Consider the following 21,235-nt stretch of genomic DNA (forward strand, 5'->3'; position numbering starts at 1 on the left):
CTTAAGGGCGCTGCTCTCCCCAAGGGACGTTTATTTAATTTGTCCGGTCCTGAAAGGACCTCTATGGAAAAATACATTCATGAGTCCCTCGTGTCAGGTCACATTCGCCCCTCCTCCTCTCCCGTTGCTGCGGGTTTTTTCTTCGTTCAGAAGAAAGATAAGACCCTACGTCCTTGTATCGACTATAGAGAACTTAACCAGATCACGGTTAAAAACAAATACGCTCTGCCACTCATCAATTCTGCTTTAGACTCCGTTCAAGAGGCGCGTGTATTTTCTAAATTAGATCTCCGCAACGCGTACCATCTCGTTCGTATGCGAGAGGGGGACGAATGGAAGACTGCCTTCAACACCCCCTTAGGACATTTTGAATATCTGGTGATGCCTTTTGGGCTCACCAATGCCCCTGCAGTTTTTCAGAATTTGGTTAATGACGTCCTCCGAGATTTCCTCAATAGGTTTGTTTTTGTTTACTTAGACGACATCCTCATTTACTCTCCTAATCAAGAGATCCACATTCTCCACGTTCGTCAGGTCCTCGAACGCCTTCTTGAGAACCAACTTTTTGTTAAAGCCGAGAAGTGCGAGTTTCATCTATCCTCTGTCTCCTTCCTTGGTTTTATTATAGAGGCTGGCAACATCCGCCCCGACCCAGCCAAGGTTTCCGCTGTGTCCAACTGGGAACCTCCCAACTCACGCAAACAGCTTCAACGTTTTTTAGGGTTCGCAAATTTTTACCGGCGATTCATTCGCAATTACAGTACTCTCGCTGCCCCTCTCACTCAGCGTACGTCCATCAACAAACCCTTTCATTGGGGTCCTGAGGCTCAAGCCGCGTTCGACCAACTGAAACGTATGTTCATCTCCGCTCCCATCTTCATACAACCGGACCCGCAACGCCAATTCATTGTTGAGGTCGACGCTTCCGACACTGGGGTCGGAGCCGTTTTGTCCCAGCGCGAGGAGTTTTCGGGGAAACTCAAGCCGTGCGCCTACTTTTCCCGCAAACTGTCCACTGCGGAACAGAATTATGACGTGGGCAACCGTGAGCTTCTTGCAATCAAACTCGCTTTAGAGGAGTGGCGCCACTGGCTTGAGGGAGCTGATCAACCTTTTGTAGTGTTGACGGACCATAAAAATCTCGCGTATCTCCGTTCCGCCAAGCGTCTTAACTCTCGTCAGGCACGTTGGTGTCTCTTTTTTGATCGGTTTACTTTTACTATCACGTACAGACCCGGTAGCAGGAACATTAAGCCCGACGCTCTTTCCCGCCTTTATAGTCCCCATGACCAGCAGGAGATCTCTCACATAATTCCTCCCTCCTATATAATTGGTAACCTCACTTGGGATGTCGAGACGCGGGTCTTACAAGCCCAAAATGAGGAGCCAGATCATCCTCCTCCTCCGGCAGGCACACTCTACGTGCCCACCTCCCTCCGCTCTGAAGTCCTAGTGTGGGGGCACACTTCCCGCATATCATGCCATGGGGGCGCCCATAGAACTTTTAATCTCATCAAACGCAGGTTTTTCTGGCCCAATATGGAACAGGACGTCCGGGATTTTGTTGCCGCCTGTGCTATCTGTGCTAGGTCCAAGTCCTCCAATTCACCTCCAGCCGGGCTCCTCCATCCTCTGCCCATCGCTGAACGCCCCTGGTCCCACGTATCCATGGACTTTGTTACTGGGTTACCCCCATCCGAAGGTAACACAGTTATATTGACTATTGTTGACCGTTTTTCCAAGGCAGCGCAATTCATCCCCCTGGCCAAGCTCCCCACGGCCACTGAAATGGCCGACGTCCTGGTCCACCAAGTCTTCCGACATCATGGGATACCTAAAGACATCGTCTCCGACAGGGGCCCGCAGTTTGTATCCCAGGTCTGGAGGTCCTTTTGCTCCGCCCTGGGTGCGACCGTCAGTCTCACCTCAGGTTATCACCCCCAGTCGAACGGCCAAGCCGAACGTGCCAACCAGGAGCTGGAAGCCGCCCTCCGTTGTCTGGCCGCTCAGAATCCCTCCAGCTGGTCTAAATTTCTTGTTTGGATCGAGTACGCTCATAATAACCATCCCTCCTCTGCAACCGGTATGTCACCTTTTGAGGCTTCGCTCGGCTATTCACCTCCTCTGTTCCCCTCTGATGACATAGATCTGGCTGTCCCCTCGGTGCAACATCACCTCCAACGCATCCAACGCGTTTGGCGCCAGACCACAGCCGCTCTCCTTCGCACCCGGGAGGGTAACTGCCGGGTGGCCAACCGACGCAGGAGAGCGGGGCCGGACTACCAGCCTGGGCAAAAGGTTTGGTTGTCTTCCAAGAATGTTCCTCTCCAGGTCACCTCTCGTAAGCTAGCACCCCGTTTCATAGGCCCTTACATCATTGAGAGGGTCATCAACCCGACCTGTGTTAGGCTACGGCTCCCGGCTGCGTTGAAAATACATCCCTCCTTCCGCGTTTCCCAAATCAAGCCCTTCCGGGAAAGCCCCTGTGCCCGCCGTCCGCTTCCCCACCGCCCGCCCGGCTCATCGACGGCGCCCCTGCGTTTACTGTCAGTCGGGTTCTGGACATTCGCCGCCGGGGCCGCGGTCACCAGTACCTGGTGGACTGGGAGGGTTACGGCCCGGAGGAGCGCTCTTGGATCTCCCGCTCCATGATTCTGGACCGTTCCCTCCTGGACGATTTCTTCAGGGCTCACCCAGATCGCCGTCCTGGACCGCCTGGAGGCGGTCGTTGAGGGGGGGGTACTGTCACGGTGTGTCAGTTCACCTCCCCCTCACACAGCTCTCCTGCTCTACTGATTGGAACCAGCTGACCTTCATCTCCTCATCACCCTGCCAGCCTTCATAAGGGAGATCCTCACAAGTATCCAGCGCCAGTCCGTTATACTCTCTCCGGTGCTTACGTCTGGCCTCTAGTCAAGTAACCTTGTTCTAGTAAATCCAAGCGTTGTACTTACTCTTTGTCTCATGCCTTCAGGTCAGCTCTCCACTGGTCACGCTGGTTCCTCGCCTCGTTCCTGTCACGCCGTCCTCGGCTCCACCTCTCGCTCCAAGCTGTGCTCGCCGTCCTCGGCGCTCCACCTCGTCACAGGCTGTCTACGCTGTCCTCGGCTCCACCACTCCCCCAAGCTGTGCTCGCCGTCCTCGGCGCTCCTCTTCATCCACGACTCTCATCTCCCCTCTCAGATTAAAACTTCTGACTCTGCCTCGTCTCCTGAGTTTCTTCCGGGTTCCAGCATCTGGGTCTCCATAGAGTTCGACCATGACACAGAAAGATCTGATCAAATTCACTTTTTGTCTTAATAAGGCAATAAGTATCTCTGCCTGTTACCAACTGACACTTCTTACCATTGAGTTACATTGAGGAAAGTTTTAGATTGCCACTTTAAAAAGATGAGAGAAATCTGTAATATTCAAATATTTTATTCACACAAAAAAACGACATTTAAACATCATGGAGTGTGTAGTACAAATAAAAGAAAATATTTGAGTATTCTGGTCTCAAATTCAACATCATCAGCAGCCTTTAATAATTTCTCGACATAAATTATATTTTCTTGAAGGGAACAGTTTGACTTGGTGTTTACTTTTTTGTTGCATAAGGAAAAACATGAACTTTTGTACATCGATCATGACTTCACAATGACCTGTGGAAAGGGAGTGTCTGGCAGATGTTTTACACCATTTTTTAAACCTAGAATCCTGACTGGCAGAAAAGATCTCCCTTCTACTGAGTACATTAATGACCTCTTCTATACAGAGCAGGAGTTGGGTGGGCGTGGCATGCTTGATTCACTCAGCCACCTCTGTTACCTCTGTTTTCCCCAGGCTAGGATAGTGACCTGCCAAGAGTTCTACCATAATTTAGTGTGCTTCCTTTCACGCTCATGACTTTTGGCTTTTGGTCACATGAAGTTATTTTGATGTTCAAACTTAATGAATATTGAATGTGTATCCAGCACTGAATACATTTTTATTAAATTTTGTTAGTTAAGGGGTAGTGTTGAAGATCCTTCAAAAGCCCCTTCCACTGTGTATTAGTTTATAAATGATATACAAAAATGTACATAATGAATGAGACAAACTGAGATTTTGATGTTTTCAGGAAAATTACAAAAAATACTTTACTTAACCTACTATCAATCAGGACCACTATCAATCAGGACCAATCTAGCAGTGCGGTAACAATGATGCCAGCTGTAGGAACATCTGCTGCCAGTCTATTACCAAGAGATCTGGCATCTGTGCACCATGTCCTATTCATGCAGGATAGCTTCCTGCTCCCCCCCATCATCCTGTGGCTCTCCCAGCTTAAAAGAGGATGAAGATGCTGAAAAAAGTACATGCTGTTAGAGAATATATGCATGAATACATTCCAAAAATAGCTCTGGCAACATGTCTGCCTGGATATTAGTCACAAGCTTGGTGTCCTTTGAGTGTCTCAGTGAACTTAGACAGTTGTGTTGTCTTCTTTTTTTAATCACTGAAAAGGCAGATTAAAAGCTGTTCATACCATACTAACGTTTTCCTTTACAGCAGCCCCCCCACCCACACACAACACAACACGACATAAACTGTTCAAAGTCAAATGTCTAAAATAATGTGAAGGAGGTCTGACAGGACAAACCTACTTTAAACCACAAAAGACTAAAGGAAGTCTGAAGATGTAAAGATAATACATTTGCAAAACAAAATAAAAAATAAAAAAATATTTTCAACTGTGGCCTTGCAAAAGCCAAAACCTTTTGAGAAAGAGAATGTATCTGTCTTGGTTCTTTGCTCAAAGTAACAGTAAACAGGTTTTGAAACCATATAAAGTATTCTGTATTTTCAATTTAAATAAAGACGGTTTCTCTTTGAGCTGCAGAAGTTTGAAAAGAGTCAGCAACACAATGACACAAATCAACAGGAAGGATCTGATTGTACCTGCAATGTTTAACAAGAAACAAGGAGCCTGACAACTAAATGTAAGGTCTTGCCTGAAAACACAGTGACACGGCATGACATGGCTGAAGAATTGTTAAAGCATCAGAGATCAAGTTAGCTGTTTTTATGCCCTGAAGACAGACAAATTTATGATTTAGGCTTTGGGCAGATATGAATGTAACAGAGAAATATAAATATTTTTGCCGTGAAAATCTTTTCCATTGCATGCTGATTGCATGGTGTAGCAATTAAAACAATTTTTTTTTTTTTTTTTTTGCAACTGAGTAAATTTATGGTTTTTAAATAAACAGATTAGACTGACTGTGTGGGATTGAGGTCCTCTGGAGTCCGGTTAGACATCTTCAGATGCGATTCCCATGATTCCCCAAGAGGTTATTGTGCCATCATTTTAGTGTGTTTTCAGACAGGACATATATGGTCATCCTGTGCGATTCTTTGGAAATTTATGTGTGTATATATGTGTGTTTATTGACTCCATAGTTTTTCTTTTTTCTTTATATATTGCTGTCTGTACCAGTACTGCTTCTGCAACAAGGAAATTTCCCCATCGTGGGACTGATAAAGGAATATCTTATATCTTATCTTATATCTTGACACATTTGGTCCGCCTAGAATGAACCAGAGTTTGATTCCCCCGATAACCCAGAACAAATTTTCAGTCACTGTTTACCAGACACTCTAAATGTCACAAACACTTATCAGCATACCTTCTTAGCCAACGTCTCCTCAGTAACCACCTTGCAGCAAAGCAACAAGTAAAAAGTGTCGTGCCTGAAGTTGTTACAGACGTTCAAAATTTGTCAGCAAAAAATGAAGTTGATTCCGAGAAGGATTGCAAATGATAGGACATGAAATAATGTCTGCCTCTTGTTGCTTGGCTCAAAATTGCTGGCCAATGACTGAAGAGATCTTTAGGCATGTGGTTTTGTTTACAAGCGTTGCTTTGAAACAGAAGTGTCTGGTTGAAAGAAAGTCTGAATACCAACAATGTCCAAGGTTCAAGACTCGATGCGGACCAAGGCTAAAGTCATATTAACAGCTGAAAGTAGACACATAGTATTTCTACTATATACTAGTACATAGTAGAATAGTGTATGTATAGTACTAGTAGTACTTTTTTAAGGGTGTGACCTGTTTTTGGTATTATAGCATCTTTTAGACCAACAGAATGATAGGAATATAGCTAAATAGCTGTTTGTTTGTTGGGTTTTCAAAACTTTCAAGGTAAGAGTAGATGATGGGTTATGCCTGTCTGTAAAAAATTGTACTAACTTAATTTCTCTAAGCTCTCTACACAAAAGAATACAAAAACACAGTTTTTATTTCTCCCAGATTACATAGGAGCTCAACAAATAGGAGGTGTTTCATTCATCACAAAACTTGAACAGAAACTGAAGTGCAGTATTTTTATTTTTGCAAGTGAAAACAGATTCAGCACGTAATGAAAACTGAGCAGCAGGACTTCACACTGACATCCATCTGACATAAACTGTCCAAACGTCTGTTGTATAACTGATTGCTGCTCTGGGATGGGATTTCAGCAGGTTGTGTGAGAAGCATGAAACAAGATTAAAAAGTTCAGCAGACACATCTCATAGGTCTCCTTTAGAGTTCTGTCTGTTTAGTGTTAAGGTGACGTGCCAGAGCACTTTAGTTTCAGGCTCTAACTACAGAAAACGGGTCACTCTGCAGTGATGCAATTCCATCATTTATTTTTTGATGTTTTTACTTAGTTCTAATTTCAATTCAATTCAATGTTATTTCTATAGCCCAAATTCACAACAACAGTCGTCTCAATGGGCTTCGTACCGTAATTGTAAGGTAAACATACAATCAAAAAGGATCATAACTGCATAGACTTCAATAGGATAATACTAAACTGTAACTAAACAGACTAAACTAAACTGGCATCCCTGCCCTTAGACCCTCCTGTGTGGTAATTTGCCATATAAGGGAAATATGCAGTGTTGGACTGCAGACACCAGTGGATAAAAGACACAAAATAATCCGTATAAAGTCTGGATAAAACTAATATCAAAAAGTGACAAATAAAAAAAGCATTTGGTGTAAGAAACACATTTATCAGATACACTTTGGAATATGTACGCAGTTCAATACTGAAAAAATGTCTGCTGTTAAATATTTATTCATTGAGGGGTCAAAGTTAGGATTGGCTTTTCTTTGCTGGAATATAGCAAACACTGGTGTGGCCTTTCTTCTCTGTGTCCTACAACTAATGTAGAAGTACTCTGAACCCAGATGTCAGTCATTCTATCCCTGCATGGGAGAAAATGTGCGGGAAAATCTTGAGGCCTAACTTTACTGTCTGTTGGTCAAAAAAAGTCCCAAAAGTAATTTACCAATAGTTTGTGGGGAGAGATTTATGACAGGAACCCTGTGGGATTTATGTGGCACAATAAGTCCTCAAATTTCTAAGCAAATATTTTCATTAATAATCTCCTCCATGTTAGATAATTATTTAAGAAGACAGACTCTAATACTCCTCAACAACCTTCACTGGTTTCCCATCAAGAGTGGTGACAGCTCAGTCTGTCTTTGATAAGACTTCCCTATCAGCTTCTCATCTTTTCTTCTTAAGCATTTAGCTCACACCGTGCAATGAAATCCTGCAGAGCAGAGTCATGGCACATGGTAGGAGTTGAAAGCAGGAACAGCAGGGTTGTATTATCTGCAAACCAAACTAAATTACAGGTTGGCTTTGTTGTCCTAAAGTTACCAGTGTTCAAAACACAAAGCACCAGCAGAAGTAAAAAGAAAACATTAACAGGATACTTCAATGGGAACTTTTCACATCAAGTATTCATCACAAGTGGTTTGTAACAGAACGCTGTGGAAACTAAAAGGACAACAAATACAGCTTTCAGTGTCACAAAACATAAAACAAACACAAATAAGTGTACAAGAATTTGCATTTAGGATTTAATGGTAAAAGTCTAATTTCGACATTTCTAGAATTTCTATAAAGTTTTGCGCTTATGTGTAGTGGAAAAACAGCTTTTGTTGATTCATTAATTAGTGTGGAGTCTGGGCTTTAAACTAGCAGCTGTCTGATTCCTTTTTTGAAAAATTCAATGAAATTCATTTAGTAAAATATCAACTCACGACACAATTTGCCTTAAGGCGCAGCACAGAGAAAGGAAGGACCATCAAGTCAAGGAGTTTTTTTATTTTATTCAATTCAGTTGCACCGTTCCTGAGCAGTGGTCAGGGTCCTCTCTCATTTTACACACTGACAGATTTTGTTTTTGTGTTTTTGCCAAGGACCTTGGCTGCTATTCATGCACTTCAGATCAAAGCTTTTGTATTTGTTGCCTACAGTAGTGATGACAGTTACTTGAACCTTTAGAATGTGATGAACTCCCAAGGTGCTTGATGCAGAAACTGAGCCCAACAATGAAAACATGAGTGGACCCAGAGGATGCTGTTAATCAGCTCTTTATTCAAGAAGTGATCTTACACTGCTGTCATCCAAATAAGAGTCTAATGAATGATCCTTTTGAGACTGGTACAGAGAAAAGTCGTGTGTCTTTAGCATAGCTTGTCATTCCCTTTTGCATTTTAGGATGACACATGGAGGTAAAGTAGCTGCTGCTTGCTTCAGTTTTACATAGCTTTAGCTTAACTTCCAACTGCAAAACTCCAGGGTATAATTTTTCTTTTAAACTATTAAAAAAGAAATTCACTTCCTGTCTACTTCTCCTCCATGCCCCATTAATTTTATATATATAGTACTCCCAGAATCATATCTTACAACCTTAGGCAGTGTTTAGGATTTACAGATATGGAAAGGTTGAAAACATATTGTTTTATGTTATTCAGAATTCAATATCAGTGCAGTTCAATGGTAAAATGACTCTTCTTGGCGACCCAAATATGAATGATTATTTTTATAAGCAGGATCCAGAAATACGTTTTTTTTAATTCAGTATAAACGAACTTCTTTCTTGTCTTGTGGTTTTTCTGGTACCTTTCTTAGTTGAATGTGCTAGAGAGTCATGCCACAGGACACAATAGTTAACAGCTTGTTCTTTCACCTCCAATGAAGTCATGGCTGCATTGAGCACTTTGTGTTTTAAGAACAAGCCTGCTGCAGCCAGCAGGGGACTAATATTCCATTCCTGCTGTTTGCAGATTTTTATGAGATCCTTAGCCTGTAGAGAAAGCAACCCGCTGAAGCCAAAATGACTCACTAATGTACATTTGTCTAATTTGGATCCAGGGAGAAAGGAATTATGCCGCAATCAACTTCAATCTTAACACCATGCCTTGTCTGAAATACTGTTCAAAGTATGGCTTGCTAATGGCATTTCACAACAATGAAAGTGTGGGCTGGGTACTTTTTATTTTATTTTTTAAATCGCTCAGTTTTTCATTGAAGGAACAGGTGCAGTGTGAGAATGTGAATGTTGCGTTATGAAGCCATTTATCTTATAGCATATCAGTCGTAAAAAGCTGAATGTCCATTTGAAATGGACACATTTGCCACTAACTGATTACTGAGTCTCAGTATAACGGAGAAAATGAACAAGGTGTAGCTCAAGATGTACACATGATATTTCACTTAACTCTGTTGAAATGTTTCAATCAAAGAGTTTTCAGGGCAGTTACAAACACCAAGCAAATAGTTAATAGAGAGAAGGAATTTCACTTAAGAACAAATAATTGTTTGAAAATGTATTATGGTTTAAAAAAACCTTTATTGTTGAGGGTAAAACTCTAGAAAAGCATATAGGATGTAAAAGAATGTCTGAACATATAACACATCAAAAAGGTGGATAAAGAATCAGAATTAAACAAGTACAAGGATGACGATGAAACAAATAAATAATCTTGCACTGCTTTACATTAAAAAATGTATTTGGTGAATGAGTTGTATTTTTACACATTTCATTTAATTTTTTGAAATGCACTACTTTAGTTTTTGATTTTTTTTTGGTTTTGTTGGTTTTTGGTCTTTTGGTTTTCGGTGGAATAAGGTGTACTTTGTGTTGTCTTATGTTATACATGTATGGATACTGGTAAATTTACATTAAATTATCCTATAATATATAATTTAAAAAGTATTAAAAGCAGGACTAATAATGAATCAAGAAATGTATCCTGAATATTTGTTCAAACATTTCCAGACTTCCAAATTAGTATTTATTTTTTTTACAACTTTCTCAAATAATTACTTTAACACACCACAATGGATATAAAGAAGTAACATTGTGTAATTGTTTGTCCGTACACATTTATCCCTTGTGCTATCCTATGGGGTCCAGATGACACCCCCCCCCCCCCCCCTTCCATTGACGTGTTCTCCCTATCATGACAAAGGTGGATAAAGGTGGAAAGATTTCATGTAATCCATGGACACCAGTGAAGATCACAAATCATTGAAGAAAAAAGGTTCAGTGCACTGTCTAGTGGGTCTAGATGACCCAACTCCCAACGTCAAAGTGCCTAGGATAGCACAATGGTTAAGTTACACTTGATTATCTTGCAGTACCCAGGTATTTATCTCTGAGTCACACTGGTTGAATTTTTACCAAAGATCTTTTGAATCCAGAATTGTAACATTCAAAATGAGCTAGTATCGACTATGAATCGAATCAGCGACCAGACATTATGATGTGAATTGAATTGTTGTTCAAATGAATCGTTACACACATGTGTGTGGATTATCTCCAAGTACTCAGGCTTCCTCACACAGTGCAAAAACATAGGGTAATTGGTGACTATAAATTGCCCCAAGGAGGTGAATGTGTGTGTTGCAACACTGACGAACTGTCCAGAGTCTACCACGCCTTTACCCAACAATGGCTGCCTTGGTTCAAGCAGCCCCATGACCCCAAAAGGGATTCAGCTGGTATTGAAGATGGATGGATAAACAATTGAGAAAGAAACCTAGCTCTATTATTGTCAGCTTTAAAGCTTACAATCAAAATTGTTGCAAATATTTAATATCTTTGTTCAGGGGAAAAGAATTACCTTCATTATTTGGTCTGTTTTCTTGGTACATTAATAATCCCAAACTGCCTGCATTTTGACAGCCATTAGCTGAGGTGACGTGAACCACAGTTGACTTTTCAGTATAAACTGTTCATTAAACTGACTCTGGAAGATAAGGGCTGCTCTGTGTGTCAGAAAATTATGCTCACTTTTAATATCTCGCCACTTCATTATTTCCACACACTTCTTGTTATTTAACAGATGTTTCCGTCTATTTGAGTCCTTACCTAGAGCCAACAGGACATTCTCCAGGAAGCTTTATGATCTCTTCAACTTACACTGGCACTTTTTTATTATTTGCTTTCAACAGTAAGTTTCTAACATTTTTGTTCTTCCTATTTTGTACAAAACATTTGAATGTTAAAAAAAAACTTTCAAAGTTCATGCATCCATACTGCTTGCTGTGTAGACAAAACAATGAGCTGTAAATCTCGGATCAAGGCTGCAGTTTTAAATTCTCTTCAAAATATTTCTGTTTAAGAGAATTTCAGGTTGGCAGACGCTAAAGGGTTAAGTCTATTAGAATTGGGTGAAAACTAAATAAGTCAATAACATTAGTCGTTTGCATTTTCTCTGTTTGAAAATTTGAGCTGGACATTCATGAAACCTACCTGACACTTGTGTAGCCTAATATTTCACTCTGTCGCACATCCAGAGGTTGTCTCAGGAGGCAAAATAACAGACCTGCTGCAGCTCATCAGGGTAAGGGGAACCAGCACGACACCTGAATGACACTGCAGACGGATGATGCTTCACCGATGTTCCTCCAAAATGTTTATTTAAACATCAACAACAGTTATTTAGCTTTATTTTCTTGTTGATTTTTTTGTTTTGTTGTCTTTGTACAAATGTAGGTGAGCTTTTTACAAAGGAAACCATGGATCAAACCCAAACATGTTTGGGTCATTAACAGCTTTTCCTTACAAGTTAAGGTCCACGTCTTTTGACCCAGGTTTACATGACTGCAGACGTGATCATTCTTATTTTTATTGGAAGTAATCTAAGATGATTTCAGTCATTAAAGGTACTTTTTAGTTCGGTTTATCCTGTCCTGATTTCTGATGAGGGTGGGTTTCAGTGGGTAAAGATGTGGAATGCTTTGCCTACAGGAGCTCCCACAGGGGCTTGATGCTTGGGGGTAGAGGCTTTGGTCTGCTTGGAGTAATAGGACCCACCCAGAACCTTTCTCAGTTCATAAGTTACAGCAGTCACTAAACTGCACCCCCCACTCAATATTTAAAGGCACATTACATTTGTAACGAGGAGACAATTGGACAACACTGTCCACACATGGGAAGTGCCCGTACAAAGCATCATCCACCAAATTTGAAACATATTTTAAGTACATACGCATTTGATTTGATCTCAAACACACAAAAGCAGACGCTGCATAGTGATCCTTTGTCCCCTGCCCCAAACTTTATGGAAGGGTCTAACGGCTGGTGCTGGGGTGGTCGTTGCATCTCGGTCACCTATGCAAAAACAAGATGTTTGTATGTGTGTCGTGGGTCTCTCCGGGAAATAAAGGCAGAGGAGCCAAGGTGAGAGTGTTTTCTTTATTACAAGAACCCGAGCACTACACTTGCTCCACGCAGGGCACATCAGGACATGACACCCTCCAACTCTCTCATTTCACTTCCTGTGATGCTCCCTTTTGAATGATAAGCCCCTCCTATTGGGCGTTGCTCTTCATTACCTCCTAGGTAACATCACAGGAATCAGTCTTACATTGTCCAGCAAGACATGTTTAAACATAACATATACAACAGGGTGGGTAGCACCACCATCTGACGGTGCCACACCGTCACAATGTGCAGGAAACTCTTTTTGTGTCTGTGTCGTGTTTTTGTGTCTATGTTTGTGTAGAGAATACATATGGGTTTGTGTGTGTTACAATTTCAGTTTGTAGACCAAAAAAAGGAGCACTTTGACAGGTATTGTTGACATTAAAAATGATAGGCTTTAAACCACTATATTTATCTATTTTGATATTTTTCCTCTTTATTTTTTAATTTTTGTTGTTTTTTACATTTATGGCCCGCGGCAGGGGGGGTATTCCAGAGAGCAGCTTATGTGAGTTACCACGGTAAGCTTGAGGCCAAGGAAGCAGATAACTTCAGCTTTCGGTTCCAGAAATGGAGGTATGTTTCAGGGTATGTCAAGTTATCATAGCAACTCATGCTCTGAACATAACTGAACATTTTTTGAAAACCTTGTGAAGACTTAGAGAAAATATTTGACTGCTGTCATTGCCAACAAAAGGTATATAACAAAGTAACGAGTTGAACTTTTGTTATTGACCGGATACTTATTTTCATAATTGACAAATACATTCTATAACAATCAGCCTATGTGATTTTCTGGGTTTTTTCTCATTTTGTCTGTGATAGTTGATGTTTACCTATGATGAAAATTACTAGCCTATCTCGTCTTTTTAAGTTGAAGAACTTAAATGGTGGCTGGCTTAATACTTTTTTGCCCCACTGTATAAAAAATGTTTCAAAGGAAAACTATATGCATTGATCAAAAAAAGAAACTAAAAATGTATCATGTTTATGGGCCTTATCTTTTAATTTAACACTAGTGTTAAAGTTGCACAATTATTTAAACAGACACACAGAGAGCAAAACCTCCCCTGAAGCCCCTAAAACTCTAAACACTTATTCAGCTTTATTATTATGTATTTTGTAATTTATAATGCCACTTTCTAAATACAATGAACACAATTCTCTGCATATGACACAATGCGTATAATATTTCTTACTATCCCGCATGTCATAGTCCTTGAACAGTCATCTTAAATACTGTGAGATCCCATCATGTACCTCAGGTCTCGCTCAATGCTGTTCCTTCTTCATTCAAAGTCTGCAGAGAACTGAGTCCCAAGACTGGCCTTACTTAACTAGCAGCACCCTCACTGTTGTTGGGGTCTCAGACCCTTCAGGAAGCCTACTCTCAATGCTTGGACAGTATGTTCCACCATGCTGTCAAGCTGGGCAACCCATCTCTGCTCCACTGCTCTTTGGGCCTTCTCAAGATGCACAAGTGGATTTTTATCAGTGAGAATTGTACATTTTTGAGTCTGTTATTTTATCAGAATTATTTTACAAGTTATGTTGTGATCAACACAACATAAACATCAAAAGTAGACGGTAGCTGGGGAAAAGTCGCCGCCTGTGATTGAAGTAGTCGCCGCCTACTTTTTGATCATGAACAAAACTTTCATTCTGTACCTCACAAAAAATAATCTGTGAATGATGTAATAATAAATTCACAGTCACTTTGAGCAATTTTCCGCTCCTTTTAATGAATTGTTTTCATCCCGTTCTACTGTTTGCATGAAAAGTCCACAAGCGGACTTGAAGATGTGGCTAATAACTACACATTAGAGAGCCAGCGGTGTGCTAACCCCCCCCCACTGTGAGATAGCAGCATTTGTACTGTCACTGACATAATAGTAAGAATCCAAAAAGTACAAAGAATATGGAGGCAGAATTAAAAAAAAGTGACATTAAAAGCATGTCCATAACATTAATGAATTACCTTTATACAACTTTAATTTTTGAAGAAAAAAAAAACAAAACAACAATCTATTTCTCTTTCCCTACTGCTCTTCCCAGCTTACACCCCCCTCATACGCTGATCCAGGCCCACCACAAAGACCATCACAACCTGGCCTAAGGATGCCCTTCCCATGCTGCAGGACTGCTTCCTGCAGACAGACTGGGACTTATTCCACCACCAGGAGCTGGAGACACTCACAGGAACAGAGTTGGACTATATACAGTTCTGCATTGGGAATGTGACTGTGGAAAAACCATCAGGGTTTTTCCAAACCAGAAACCCTAGATGACAAGCCAAGTCCGCTGCCTCCTCAGAGCTCGAGACGCTGCCTTCAGGTCAGGGGACTGAGCACTATACAGTGCTGCCCGAGCTGACTTGAAAAGAGGAGTAAAAGCAGCCAAGGCAGACCACAGGATGCATTTAGGCTGCATTTACACTGCAGGTCTTGATGCCCAAATCCGATTTTCGACTTTATCCGATTTTTTTGATGGCCCGCTTACATCATCTTTTAAAAGTGACCCGTATCCGATTTTTGCATTTACACTATACAATGCTGAAACTATCAAACGTAGACGTTCTGAGGACTACGTAGCAGCATTTTCGCCTTCCGCGGACCTCCTTCGGACTTTTGTGACTGCGGTTGTCATGGAGGCAACGCAGCGACGGAAGGAGGCGTTGCCTTGGGCGCTCCTGAGGGGATGTATGGGGGAGTAAAAAGGAGGGTTGCGCGGCCGTCTTATGTGCTCTCTCTGAGTTTTGAATGAGGAAGTGTTTGCAGACTTTGTGCTGTCCGAACAGTTTGATCCAAGTGATGAACCTTTCCTGCGCGATGACTTCTCTTTTTCCGACCGTCGTCAGAAACGCACGGGAGATTTTCTCTAAGAACTCAATTATCATGTCTCTGACTGATCCCAAAAGAAGCTCATGCCGCTACACTTCTGCCCTGAGGAAACACTGGGTACAGCAATTAAACTCTTTTTAATTTATATCTTTTTACTTTTTATTATGTATACTGTATTTGTATCTTTTTTCTATGGACCACATCTGAGTCTGAAATAAAAGTGTGTTTTTTTTTCTCAAGGGCCGAAGGCGATTTCTGCACAGAGTGGTTTAAGAAAGACTCCAAAACAATCTTTTGGGCGAGACACCTTATTTTTATTACGGTTCTCCGACACTCTCCCGCTCCGCGCTCACACCCCGCCCCTCTCCTCTCCTTACACACACACACACACACACACACACACACTCACACACACTCACACACAGCACGCGCGGTCGCCATCATACACGCCCACACTCCACAAAGAAATAAACAGCTTCTAGCCTGTTCCAGAGCAACGGTGTCCCGATTGATTAGTTACCGTTTGCGTCCCGACCGGGACCGGACCGGGAATAACAGCGGTTTCCGACAACGGTCTGAAGCCTGAGGCTGAAAGGTAACACGCTGACAGCAAAATCAGCGCACAAAAGCACCTTAATAAGTCACGTGATCTCAGTTGGTGTCTCCTGAGTCGATGTCACTGACGTACGACTCGCATTTACTGGGGAATTTCCGATTTATTCGCTTACATGGCACACGCAAATGCACGTATCCAATTCGTATCCGATTTATTTCCACATATGAATGAGGCCTCTATCTGATCTGAGAAAATCGGAATCCATCCGCTTTTTGTCCTTCTTACACGTTCACCGGTCATATCCGATCTGTGCCACATGAGAGGAAAAAATCGGAATTGGGTCACTTGAACCATGCAGTGTAAATGTGGCCTTAGAGGCTCACATATCCAGCAATAATCCGTGAGAAGTTTGGCGAGGCAACCAAGACATCACCAACTTCAGGGGCTGAAATGTGTCCTCAGCAGCTCCACATGCTACACGGGCAGAGGAGCTTAACTGCTTCTTTGCTCGCCATGAAACCACCCACCCCCAACCCCCACCAGCCCCAGCACACCCCCACTCACTGTACAGGAGCATGACATCAGACGGGTGCTCCTAGCAGAGAACCCCAAGAAGGCTGCTGGCCCGACGGAGTACCTGGCAAAGTGCTCAGGGCGTGCGCCCACCAGCTAGCCCCCACCTTTACCAACATCTTTAACCTCCCCCTGGCCCAGGCAGTAATCCCATCCTGCCTGAAATCAGCAACCATAATCCCTGTGCCAAAAACATCCCCTACCACCAGCCTCAATGACTATCGCCCAGTGGCCCTCACTCCGGTAATAATGAAGTGTTTTGTTTTTAAAGGTTAATCCTCCCTCATATTAGAGACCACCTCCCCACGGACTTGACAAACCACCAGTTTACATATTGGAAGAACAGATCCACAGAGGATGCCGTAGCCGTTGCTCTCCACGGACTCATTCCCAGGGGGGATGAGTCTGCCTACAGAGAGGAGGTCCTGAAGTTGACAACCTGGTCCACAGTGAACAACCTCACCCTGAACACCAGCAAAACCAGGGAGATCATTGTCGATTTCAGGAAACATGGCACGGACCCAACCCCCCTCCTTATTAATGGGGAGCATGTGGAGAGGGTCCACACCTTCAAGTTCCTCGGCATCACCATCTCTGCCGACCTCTCCTGGACAGCCAACACCACTGCCATCATCAACAAGGCTCAGCAGCATCTGCATTCCTGAGGGTCCTCAGGAAGAACAACATCAGCACCAACCTGCTGCTGACCTTCTACCAGTCATCCATCCAGAGCCTGCTTACATACTGCATAACTGTTTGTTTCGTCAGCTGCACGACCGCGGATAAAAAGAGACTGCAGAAAGTCGTAGAGACGGCTCAAAAAATCATTGGGTGCCCTCTTCCCACCCTGACAGACATCTGCTCCGCGCATCGCATCACTAAGGCTCATAACATGATCAAGGACAGTTCACACCCCTGCTCAGACCTGTTCAACCTGCTGGCCTCTGGGAGGCGCTACAGAGGCATCAGAAGCAAAACCAACAGACTAAAAAACAGCTCATTTCCAAAGGCAATAACCATCCTCAATTCCCAAATGCAGACCAGCTCTACACCCTCTTTAGGGTCCTGGAGGGTTTGTGGGAGTTCCCTCATCCAGTCCATACGTGTTTCGTGGTTTTGGGGAAGGCGTGAAATGTGAAATGTGTCTTGGGGTCTTGAGTGACGGAAGACCAGAGCGCGAAATTAACAGGTGGATCAGAGCAGCATCCATAGTTATGGGGTCGCAGTATCGGCCCGTTGTGGTGAAGAGAGAGCTGAGCCAGAACACAGAGCTCTTAATTTTTTTCACTGTGACAGTGTCAATACAGTTTTTGATGTAAACACTGTCTGTGAACAATTCTAAATCCGGTTGTTCAAACTTCCCAGTTTGTTCTGTCGAAGCAGTCCTGCAGATGCCGGGAGGCACCATCAGGAAAGATCATGACAGTTTTTGTTATGATTTGGGTCTTACAGAGGGGGGAATATGCAATGATCAGATGCAGTAGCCCATCTTAATATTTGTGTACACGCTATCTAGAGTTTTTGCTCCTCTTGTGGCACATTTAACATACTGATGGAATCTCATGAGCTCTGTGCTTAAAGTCCCGTGCTATGATGAGCACAGCGTCAAGATACATACTCTGTTGTTTGCGTACGCTGCCGTGTAAAAGTCTAACAGCTGAGCTAGCATTATCATCTGGAGGAATGTAAACAGCAACGGTAAAACTAAACATCTCCAACTCTCTTGGAAGATAAACAGGTCTGCATTTAGCAGTAACGTACTCCAGTGTCTGTCCATGCTTACTGTGTTTGTACACCAGTTATTAATGTACATACAGAGTCCTCCTCGTTGGCTCTTATCGGAGCGTGCTGTCCTGTCCTGACGCTGTGTTGTGTAGCCCGCTAGTTCAATAGCTGAGTCTGGGATGGATGATTAATTCTGTGATTAACAGTACACAGTTGTCCCTCATTGCTTTGTTGATAGACATCTGCAGTCTTAGTTCGTCCATTTTATTCAAGAGGGAGCATGACAAGCAGGTTTGGAAGTGGTGGTCTAAAAGACTGCCTTCCGAGCCTCAACAGTGCGCTTGTGCCGTCTCACCGGTGGAGTGGTAATCCATGAGGTGCCCTCACTATATCCGCAGGAATGTTGTGTGAACAGATAAACTCTGTTGTCACATTGCTTTTGTTGCAAACTCTAATCTTTAGGAGGTCGTTCCCACTAAAGACTCTGTTTGTGAGACTGATAGTACTTGAGAAATAAATAAATAATAATAAATAAATAAAAACAACAACACATCGACTAAAAGACCACTGAGCAGCTGTGTCCTTGCGCGGCCCTATCTTAGTCTGCCCTCCTACTTCAACCTGGCGGGAGGATACAAAGTAACAAACCCCCACAATGAACAATCAGACCATCTCTCCCTTTTTTCTCACACCTCAGTACTCACCACTCATTTACCATGTAAAAAAAAACATGGCAATAACATTAAGGGGACAGATATTCTTCAGAACCAGGTCAAAAACACAGAATGGACTGTGGACTGTGGTCACACAGAGACCTGGACCACCACACATCATCTGTAAACCACATCTTAACCACAGACAGTGTTATCTATGAAGGTATTAGTTATCACCCAGAAACAGATCACTTTGTATCCAAACCAGAACTCTTGGAAAAACTGCAGTTTCTCCCTACTGAGGGCCTGCAATATGGCCTTCAGGTTAGGGCAGGGGTCGGGAACCTATGGCTCGCGAGCCATATATGGCTCTTTTGATGGTCACATGTGGCTCGCAGACAAATCTTTAATTATACTTTTTTTTTTCTTTTTTCATTAGACCAGTCCTTGTCTGGCGCGATGCAATGCCAGAGGCGCCCAGTAGTAGCGGTGCTTGGAGAACAAAATCTACACCAGCACTATCAGTTTACAATTATCTATTATTTCACAGAGTTTGTACCAGCCGGAAACCTGTGAATTGACGTGCCTAAAACTGCGCGCTCCAGTCTCTGAGAAAGAGCGTGCAGATGCGGGGACGGGATGTGTGAGGAAGAAAGGGGGGGGGGGGGGGGGGGGCACGGCCAGTAAGGTGAATCGCGCAGGGATTGTAAAAACGTAAAACCCGCTGCCCGTCACTCACTGCAGCGTGTGAGTGTGTGTTTGGTTCCCCGTCTTTATGTGAGCAGTCTTTGTCACATCTACAGAACATTCAGACATAAGATCACGTTTAAAGTCTCAACGCCTGCATGAAGCAGAAACTCACCACGTTTCAACCAGACTAGACCATCAGCAGAACTACTACGAGAAATACTCATCATTTATTAGCAACAGCATAACGATGTTATTAAAAAGAATCCACAGACTTATTGTACTTTAAAAATGTTGAAATTTCATCAAATGCACGTATTCATTTGTATATTTAGTTTTAAACATATTGTTGCGGACTGAGTTTAACTTGGCTGTTGGGCCGCGTTATATGTTCTGGAGTTCATTAAACGCATCAAGCAGAGATCTGATTGGCTCTCAGTTCTGTCGCTCAGGTGGTTGTTAGGTAGTTTGGACCAATTGGGTTCAGCTATGGGCCGAATAAGGGAAATGGGAGGGCTGACGCGGCAGGAGCGAATATAAAGTTGGGAGAAGCGCTCTTGTCTCGGCGGGAGAGATTCAGGAGCTGCTGAATTAATTGTACGGCGTTCGTTGCGGTCTACAGTAACCAGAATAAAGAACCTTAAAAGAGGTTAAGTCTCCGTGCCTCAGTGTGGGAAAGGGACGCTACATTATTGTATGGCTCTTTCGAAATTACATTTAAAAATATGTGGCGTTTATGGCTCTCTTGGCCAAAAAGGTTCCTGACCCCTGGGTTAGGGGATGCACAGACATACAGCACAGCCAGGGGTGAACTGAAGAGGGGTATTAAAAAAAAGGCAAAATACCAATACAATGAGAAGGTGGAACATTTCTCCAACTCTAACCCCAACGTATGCTCCAAGGATTTTGGATTATCAAAGACAAGAGGAAACCCCCACCTCCTCTGATGTATCCTTCCTCAACAATCTTAACAACTTCTATGCCTGTTTTAGTTTACCATCAATCCCTCAAAATGCATAGCAAAAATCCCAGACCTAGGCATTTGTTTCCTCTGGAATGTGTAGTGACTGGACTTCCTCACCAGCCACACCCAACATGTCTGGCTGGATAACCACTGTTCATCCAACATCACTATAAACACTGGTGAACCACAAGGCTGTGTGATGAGTCCCTTCCTCTACTCTTTCTTCACCCACAACTGAAAACTTGTCAATAGTTTCAACACCATCATCAAGTTTGCAGATGACTCCACGGTTATTGGCTGTCTACAGGGAGGAGGTGGATCATCTGGCAGAGTGGTATGACACCAACAACCTGCTGCTCAACACTGAGAAAATCAAGGAGCTCATCATGGACTTCAGGAGAAACGCTGACTTACACACAGACATCCACATCAAGGGGATGGCAATGAAACATCTGGACAGCTTTAATTTCCTTGGAGTCCAAATCTCCTAGAGATCCTGGACAACCGAATTTCCACTGCTGCATCATCGAGAACATCCTGACCAAATGTATCACAGTTTGGTACAGAGGCTGCTCTCTCTATGACTGGAAGGCGCTGCAGAGGGTGGTGGAGTGCATCACTTGAGCACCACTTACTGCCATAGAGGACATCTACATGCAGCAATGTCTGGGCTGGAAAAATCATGCAAGACTCCAGTCACCCAGCACACAGAC

The 21,235-nt window shown here is 42.9% G+C and overlaps 1 long non-coding RNA gene across 1 annotated transcript; it reads left to right on the plus strand.

Annotated features, from left to right (window-relative positions):
* Nucleotides 1-2,495: 2,495 nt before the first annotated feature.
* On the plus strand, nt 2,496-3,202 carry LOC111948057. The gene is made up of 2 exons (XR_002874049.1): nt 2,496-2,892; nt 2,975-3,202. It is a non-coding gene; the product is annotated as an uncharacterized LOC111948057 (long non-coding RNA).
* Nucleotides 3,203-21,235: the final 18,033 nt, after the last annotated feature.

Source organism: Oryzias latipes, chromosome 10 (assembly GCF_002234675.1).
Source record: "Oryzias latipes chromosome 10, ASM223467v1".
NCBI classification, from domain to species: Eukaryota; Metazoa; Chordata; class Actinopteri; order Beloniformes; family Adrianichthyidae; genus Oryzias; species Oryzias latipes.